Genomic DNA, 9229 nt, shown 5'->3' with positions numbered 1-9229 from the left:
ATCTGTTTTAAAAGTTTTTGGCAAGTGTACTAAAGGTACTTTATCTTTAAATGGCCATTTTTTAAGCTTTTCAGAGTAAAGTATGTCCATATATATGATCCTATATTACCTTTAGCAAACTAAAGAAAAAATGTTTGAAATGTGAGTTATTTTCACAAGCTGATTTACCAACCTAATTTTCCTCCGCCTTCCAATCCTCGTGGGTGTCACCCATTTCATGACGTTAAAGGGTCACCAAACAGGGAAGGTGGAGGCTGACTCCACCCACAGCTGAAATTTGAAACTCCAGTCAGAGGGGTGGGGCCTATTATCATTACTGGAGCTGCAGATCATGATGCTTCTGAAATGGTTTAACCAATCAATAAATTCAAATGTATTACTTTGTTTTAACCTGTAGGGGGCAGCACAATGGCGGTTTTTGAGTCTATCTTCAAGAATTAAACGTTTATTTTAATTTGTCAAAAATGTGTCAATGACCAACAGAAAGTGTCAATAGCTAAAAAAAAAGGTAGATTTAGAGTTTGGTTACCCTTTAAGCTGGAGCCGGTCTGCGATAACGTCTGAATCTTTGCAAAGATGGATGTACATATTGTGGATATAAAATGAAAATGTTTTGCTAATCACCAATAGCTCAGCGGAGACAGTGTGAGTGTGTTTTAGCCTGGGGGCGGAGCTGGCAGCTGCTGACTCTTCCTGGAAGGGGCTGTTCCTCACTTTGTGATGTCACAATGTGAGGTCCCACTCGGTTTAGTGGATTTGGATGGGGCTGGTGCTCAGAGAGCATGTGAGTGGATCAAAAATACCACTTTAGGGATGATTTTCACATGATTATAAAACACTTTAGCGATAAAAAAGTTGATTTTCTAAGGTCTAGGCCAAGAGTGGGTAAACTTTTTGACTAGTGGGCCACAAAGGGTTCAAAAACATGAAAAGGGCGGGACCAGAAGCAGATGAATCCCACCTCATAAGAGAAAAACAATAAAATGGAATCTGAAGAAAAATATTATTTTATTTTGATTGAAAATTAATTGATATACTTTAAAACAGCTTTTTGGAGTTTGGTGGCTTTTGTTCTCATTTTAGTGCTAATTTTTTCCTAATTAATTGGGTTTCTTTTTATAGGGGACACACCATCTTATGTGTTTTAATAATAGAATAGCACACACATTGTTATTTTTTTGACACTTTTACATAATATTAATAAAATAAGAAACAACAGAAAACAAAATAAACATTCTCATCACTCCACCTTCACATTCCTTCAAGCATCCATAATAATACCCATAAAAAAACCTCTCCAGGCGTCCCATGATTGCATGTGATAAATAAATGAGGTGAACCAATCAAGGGGAACTCTGTGAATCTCTGTCTGCTTCTGTCCGTGGAGCTCAGCTGGTTAAAATTGCATGACAAGAGGAAAAGAGGAAGGACCGTGAGGGTGGGGGGACAGATCAGTCTTTCACGGTAGTTAGTTTATGTAAAGAAAGAAAATGAGAGAGAAAAGCAGAGTCTTGGAGGGCCCCGCCGCAGCGCTCAACACAATAATGAATTTCAAATAAGTTATTCACTTCAGGAGTAAGTGGCTGGCACCCTCTCCTTACAGCTGGTTTGTTGAGATAATTGATTTTCAAATATTTTGGAGGAACCAGGAATGAGAACTGGTCAGGGAAAGGCGGGGTAAGAGAGTGGAAGCCCCACCAGGGCGGTGTGCATTTCTGCAGCCGTGCACGTGTTGTTTTAGTGCATGCGAGTACGGAGGGTAACAGGGATGTTTTAATTCACGCAGGAACGAAGCCGTGTCTGAACGCAGGCCGGGGCGCTCGCTGTAATTAAGCTGATACAGCTCTGCAGGCGCTCGCATTAATTCATGCAGGAAAGATGAATTTTTCATTGCGAGCACGTCTGCTTCATCTGCGCTGCCCCCTCTCTCGGCCTGGCTCCGAGCATGTTGGCTGGCTAAACTTTGCACCGCTTTTCTGCCGGGCTGTTAACACGGCAGCCTTCCTCTGCTGCTGCACTGACACAGATAACTGAGCAGCCGGGATGACAGCGACACAGACACAATGAGATGCATTAGTGGCAGGATTTGAATTGACAATGTAATTTACCACATTGCTCACACTTCACTCCGCTAACTCTCCGCCTCTCTATCTGTCTCCAGCACCCTCTCCCTGCTATCTCCCTGTTTAATTTATAGCAAGAGGGAGAAAGTGAGGTGACGGAGCTCAAGCAGCTGCCGGGCTTTCCATCATGAATATGTTTAACACGCGCTGCGTCCTACAGAGAAGGTGTGGAGATTGAACAAACAGCTTTTGTCGTCCTGCACAAAAATATTATTAAAAGCCTGTCCAAGGGGCAGATAACCTATTTTCAAACAACAATTTAGAACTCGAGTTTCTGACAGAAAGATTTGAACCTATAGAAGGGAATGCTGAGAGAATGAAAGAAAATGTTACGATAAAAGAAAAAAAGTTCACTTTTAACTGAGGAGATTCATTGTTTTTCACAATTCAGTTTGTAAATAAATGGGATAAAGTGAAAAAATATTTTTTCCATAAAATGAGAAAACAAATCAATACAATTCATGTTTTTTATTTTAAGAAGCATCCTGACTTTGAAAAAACTGCCAAAAAGTTTTTTATTACATTTAAAATCATCATTAATTTCATTTTGTGCCCGTTTTTAAACAAAAATCATGTGTAACAGACCTTCTTCCTCTTCTGTTTTGAGGTTTTACGTTCAGACTTGGAGAAGTACGGTGGCCTGGAAGTGCAAATCACACCAACAAATCGCTCAGCGCAAAAACCTGTTAAAGATCACAGCGAAATAAATAAATACAACTACATTATAATTCAGAAATTCAAATGAACAAAATTAAAATGAAACATTTCGGAGAACAAAAGTAATTTCCAGAAAATAAAAGGAAATGTTAAAAAATAGGAAACTGGAAAGGAATATTGATGAGTTGATTATGTTTGATTTTTCACTTTTTTAAAATTAATTATCATAAAGTATTGTGTTCTTTTAGCAAACTAGAATTTAGGGACGGGAATTGATCAAAAAAATTACGAATTAATCGCAAACTGGAAAAAAATAAATCGTAATTAACTTTCTTTTTGTGACAGTATTTGTCGACCACTTAATTATCACACAAAACTTCACATTTAGAGCATTTATTTTTAATTAAGGCTGTCAACAAATTAAAAAAAAATCTGATTAATTACATTTTTGAGTTGTGATTAATCATGATTAATAACATTGTTTTATTAGGTACATTTATTAGGTTCATTTTATGACAAATGCAGCTTGTATAAATACTCAGGCTTCTTTGAAACAAAGTTTTTCTTCATCTTCTGGACACAAACGAGCGGTAAGATGAACTGATGCTTTATCTAACCTACGTCGATCAGCATTTATATTGCTTCCCTTTGCGTTGTCATGACAACGTGACAACGTGTCGGACCACGGATCAAATGGTGTTCTGAAAAGCGGTCTGAACTGAAAAAATAACAAGATGAAAGTTCCAAAAACTAATTGAATCTGTGAGGAAAAACTAAAGACTGCTGCTTCGCGAGTTGTAATTCATTTGCGTTAATTCTTTTTGATTAATTGTGTACGTTAACAGGTTAACGTTCACACGTTAAATAAACACATATTTATATATACAAACTTTAATTATAGAAAGGTTTTAATTAACATTACTACATTACTGATTTACCTAAATCATGTGAGTTTAACATGGTAAAATTTAGTTTATAGAACATAAAAGTCATTTATTTTTTAGTGTAATAATATTAAAAGTTGTATTACTAGTAGGTAGCGACATATCCAGGAGCATTATGCTAAATAACTTTAGATGAATGTCATCATCAGTGATGTAGCTTCCTGTTCCGGTTTCCTAAATAAGGAAAAAAAACATTTTAGAAAATAATAGTTGTTTGAAATAAATAAAATTATTAAAAAAAAGGAAAAATAACGATATATTTTTATTTTAATTGTGTTTTATTTTTTAATTAATTTTTTATTGAACTTCCTAAAATATAAAAACGCTTTTTTTGTTTTGCTTTTTAAATGATCTTTAATATGTTTGGTGTGATTTGTACTTCAAGGCCACCGTAGAAAAAGTCTCATAATAGCAGTTTGCTTGTTTTGCTTACTCAGATATGGTAGAAAATGAAGCGTTTGATGAACTAAATGAGTCAATCATTTGAAATGACCAAAATAAATCTAAATAAAATAATCACTTTTTTATTGCAGAGTAATATTGTTATAAATATTTTTCTAATGGCTTCAGTGGCTTCATATCAATGGCGCTACCTACTTTTTCCTGCATTGTGATCATTTGTTATGACCTTGTAATACAAATGTGTCAAATAAGTATTTGTTTGTAGGTAATTTCTCTAAAGCTCCGCCTTCTTGTCCATATATAGTCACTCCTGGAATTATTAGACACCAGGATGGGATGATGATCTTTTTTATGACTGGAATGGTCAACATCAAGCTTTCCGATCATTTTATTTTGATCTGAACTTCATACAGATACAATTTGTTATTTCAAAAGTTACCCGGTTGCTCCTACAATGAGTGACAGCTGAAACATCTTGTGAAAGTGTCTTTGGGTTTAAGCCGAAAAGTTTGAAGAAACCAGTTCTGGAACCAGCAAGACGAGAGCGGTTCTCTAATCTGGAGGATAGCGCTTAGAGTGCTTTCTTTCTTCTTTTTTAACTACATTCAAAACAAGTCGACAATGAACTTTTAATAGTACTGTCATTGAACCTAATCCAGGATTTGAAAAGGTCCTTCAAAGCTTCGCCGTTGCCAGGTACTTTTTGGACGCTCCTCCCCTTTGCATGACTTAAAATTCTCAGACGACGGGACATTTTGACAGCTGTGGCCTTGGGCCTCCAAACCCACTGAGACCATAATTGAGCTTTAAGCGAAAAGCGTAACAGGTATACCCTTTGTTTAACACCTAACTGTCAGTTTGTGCGGGTGTGGGTGTGCTGAGCGAGTGCGCAGAAGCAAAGTTTGTCATCAGCATGAAAAGGGATCTGTGCAGACATGTTTCTCAAGCCAAACTCTCAGATATGCTAACGCTAATATCCAACACACACACACGAATGGCAGCAACACACTCCAAACACAATAGTGTTATTTTTTCGCTTGCACAAATGTGTTCTTGTGTGGATTTATTCTGATTCAGATTGACAGGATGCTTAGGAGGCTGTGTGCTCACTATAATTACACACACTTCAGAAATGTCGGCTCTTAATGTTGGCGAGGAGGGTGTAATCAACGCTCAGAGGCGCGCACAGAAGCGCACACACCTGACATTCTTGCAAAGATTATCAACACACCTCTTTGCACTGGAATCCAATCTGAGAATGAAGAAAATAAGCTGTGAGCATGCACACACACACACACACAAAGGAAGCATCACTGTCACCATCATCAGCGACGGCTGCTGTCTTATCATCAAATCTGTCAGCATCATCACTATCATCATCATATTTATCGTTGCATGATGTTGGCAGCAATCTTTGTTTATTACTTTTTTCAAGAGATGGTAAAGTATAATCCTTTCTTACGTGCACGCCAACACACACCATTAACTATCTTATTATATTCATGTCCATGTACACGTTAAAGAGACATTTTTTTAACTTACATTTTTTTCCAGTAGTGTTTTAATTATGATTACGTCGTTTTAAACCAAAATTCTGCAACCTAAATGTCTTAAAAAGCCATTTTTCATGTTGATCTGAAGCCATCTCCTCTGAGGGGGCGTGGCTTTTGGAGCTCCACCCCTGATTATGGTAGCTCTGTGGTTGTTTCCAAATTCCCCCCTAATCACTCTATAGTGTGTTTGCCATTTGTAGTGCTGTCTGAATCTACTAATTCCAAAATAGAGTGTACTGGAATTTTCCCAGAAGTCTTTGCAAAAAACTAGCGTACATCGATGGTCACTAGATTAGCAGATATAGACCACAATGCATTGCGGTTGAACAATTTCAAACCAAAAAACGTGTTTAAATGTAATATTTGAACAAACCATCCACATTTTCACCACCAGAACACAGTGGAGTCGTAAATAACGTCGTGAAATGTTCATTTTTGTTTGTTTTTTTCCCTTAGTGAAATCTGTGATGTCACATCCGGCCTTTAGCTAAACAAAAGAAAATAGTGAGCATCTAGTCCGAATTACCTTTGAAATCCAGGGCACTATATCGTTTTTTTGTAGTTACGGATCAGGGGGGGAATTCGGACATAGCCTGTGTCTCGCTAGCATAAATCTTCACCGCTGCTACATAAGAATGTCCATAAATATCAGTTATGTCTAGTCATATGGTTCTGATCCGGATGTCAGCTCAGATCTTCATGGACAGAACTTCCTCCAAAATCCTGATTCTTTCTCCTTCCAGTTCACCAAAGACTCTTTTAGCTAATTCTCCAATGTTTATTGACTGTGATCAATACATTCAATCATTGGTTTCTCAGAGTTCTTGATAAAATAATGAAAGCTAACATCAAAATGCTCTTTCATTGATTTACAATCCTTTCCAACTGCGGTCAAATGAGCCGCCGTTCACATTTCCGTGGTCACATCAAGAAGCTCCGTGGAGTCTGGTGGAGATTTTCCAGCGTTCTCAGTCCTGCTACCGTAAGTATTGGATGAAACTCACACAAAAAATCCAGTGATGTTGATTTGACCACAGAAATGTGAACGGCGGCTCATTTGACTGCAGTCAATGTGAAGATACCATCTTCTCTTCTCCAGAACCTGAACTAGACACTAGGAACAGATGAGGGTTTAGTGCATGTGCAGCAGAGCTGTTGATGGAAAGAAGATCATTCATTCAAACAGTCTGTCCAAGACAGTTTGATTTAAAAGGAGAAATACTCAGAAATGCAAAAACAAAATGATTTCTTATTATATTTGTTCTATTTCATAAGAAAAATGCCACACATACATGTTACATGGAACTTTAAGGGAATCCCATAAAACCATTTATATAAAGTTAGCTTCTTAAAATATAAGTAAACTTGGGGATTTTGTCGGCAAGAAACATTTTAAACAAACACTATTTCAAGCAATAGTAGTTTTCTCCGAGTTTCCAAATTTATTTAAGAAATCGACTTTCAAAAACCCTAAGCTGGCTCAACGTCTTTTTCTCGTTCCTGCTGGGCACCTTAATTGCTTCGGGCACCATTTACGGAGACGTTATTAGGGAACAGCTGTCCCCTCCCCATGTTTATGTATGTATGTTTCTGCCCTCCCATCTCAGCCCTAAGGCTACCAGTCCAGCCTCTTTTGCATAACAAGTGCTCAGCAGTCCAGGTTGTGTGGTCATTATTCTGCACCCTGTGGTCCCCGCATTCCCAAGTACTCCCTTAGGTCCCAAACCCCCCGCAGGGCAGTGTTGAAGGAACACTGTTTTCATTAAGACGGTCATTTTCTGCACACTGTGATTTACGTGCGTTCTTTTAAGTAGTTTTTAAAAAGCCAGGGCATTGCATTAAATACCACCGCAGTGGAACTATTAAGTGGAGAGAAGCAGCCGGACAACCTGTCGCTGTTATGGCATTTCAATTCCATCGCAATGGGGCTGCGCTGACACACACACCACGCCGGCGTGTGTGAAGGACCAGCAGCCGAACATCTTTACCACTACAAGATGTTTTTTCTCTCTAGTTCTTTATCGCTCAGATACTGTCTGAGTAAGTCGTACTGTAAGCTCGCTCACTCCTCTGCACCAGCAACCATCATACCTCGTTGCTGAACTCCCAGATAGGCAAATTAATTACGGACTTCTTGATCTCGAAACAATTATGATTACAGCACAGCCTCGTCGGCAGAAGCTCGGAGTGGAAGGACGCCACTCCCAGCATCTTTGAAGTGTTGTGTTGGAGGATGGCACTATTAATGAGTCATCTTATCGCCATCAGCTGTACGAGAACCATGAAGCACACTGTTTGAGTAATCATTAATTACTAAATCAAACTGCAAATAGGCTTTCCACTAATTATAGAGAAAGCACTTGATCACTTTTTCTTTAGTTATCTGCATCTACGTTTAACTTGCTTGCATTCCTGCAGTGACATATAGCGCTGTTTCCATAAAGCTGGTAAATCTCTGATCTCGGCTTCTTTACATCCCAGTATTAGAAGTTGTGAACACGTGGAGACAGCTATGACTCACGGGCTTAACTTGTACTGTACTGGGTTGTCGTTGACCTCAGCATATAGGCTGACAAATTAGTTTGATGGCCTGCTTGGAGGAGAATGTAACACATTTGGTTTGGCTTGTAATTACCTTTGCTAGAAATGATCACAACATACATATAGAATAAAACAAAGTACATGCATGCCATCGTTATCTAATCTACAAAAACATGCATCTTGTCACAGATTTTCTACCTTAAAGGCACTTTTATAATGACTAAATGAATACTCATTTTGTTCTGTTTGGTGCAGTGTGATTCATGTGTTGTTTCTCTTTCTCTCTCCCCTCCCACCTGTCGTCCCGTTCCATCTGGATGAAGGAATGTCTGCGCTCCAGTTCTTGGCCAGTGGACCTCACCTCTGGCTCGACTCGCGCCCACACTTGTCCCCAGTTCCATCTCGATGAAGGAATGTCTGCACTCCGGTTCTTGGCCGTGGACCTCGGCTCTGGCTCAGCTCACATCCCCACCTGTCCCCCAGTTCCATCTGGATGAAGCCCACCTGCTACACTCTTTTATTGAATATCTGTTTAAACCCATAAAAGGTCCAAAGAAAATCATGTTTTTTAAGATGTTCTTGTAAAATTTCTCTCATAATAGAGAACATAGATAAAATAATTAAAGATTAAAGCTGACAGTACTTCTAAATATTTAGATGAAAATGCATCATTTTAAAAAGCTTTCAGTTGTGACCATAGACATATGTTATTTCACTGGACAAAGCGAGATGTTGATGGCATCCATAGAAAAAGCCCTACCTCCGGCCCTTGCAAAATCAGCCCAAAGCCGCCATTTTGAAACCAGTCGACGGGGGTTGGTCCGAGTCGGTCTGAGTGACGTTTTTAAAGGAACTACTGTCGCCAATCATGAGAGAGTTTGTTGAAAGTCCACACCTCTTCCACTGAAAGCAGCTCAAGAGAAGCTGTCAATTAAATGTTAGAGGCACCACATGATTTTACTGAGGTATCCAGAGGTGGGGACTCGAGTCACATGACTTGGACTCGAGT

The 9229-nt window shown here is 38.8% G+C and overlaps 1 long non-coding RNA gene across 1 annotated transcript in view; it reads left to right on the top strand.

Annotated features, from left to right (window-relative positions):
* The window catches only part of LOC112161973, a 12782-nt gene extending 3656 nt beyond the window's left edge, over positions 1-9126 (top strand). Inside the window, exon 3 of the long non-coding RNA XR_002921983.2 lies at positions 8544-9126. This is a non-coding gene — a long non-coding RNA (uncharacterized LOC112161973). The remainder of the gene's footprint in view (positions 1-8543) is intronic.
* Positions 9127-9229: the final 103 nt, after the last annotated feature.

This window comes from Oryzias melastigma, linkage group LG15, assembly GCF_002922805.2.
Source record: "Oryzias melastigma strain HK-1 linkage group LG15, ASM292280v2, whole genome shotgun sequence".
In the NCBI taxonomy this organism is placed as follows: Eukaryota; Metazoa; Chordata; class Actinopteri; order Beloniformes; family Adrianichthyidae; genus Oryzias; species Oryzias melastigma.
The sequence above is the reverse complement of the archived record's forward strand: the minus strand, read 5'-3'. Positions and strand labels throughout refer to the sequence as shown.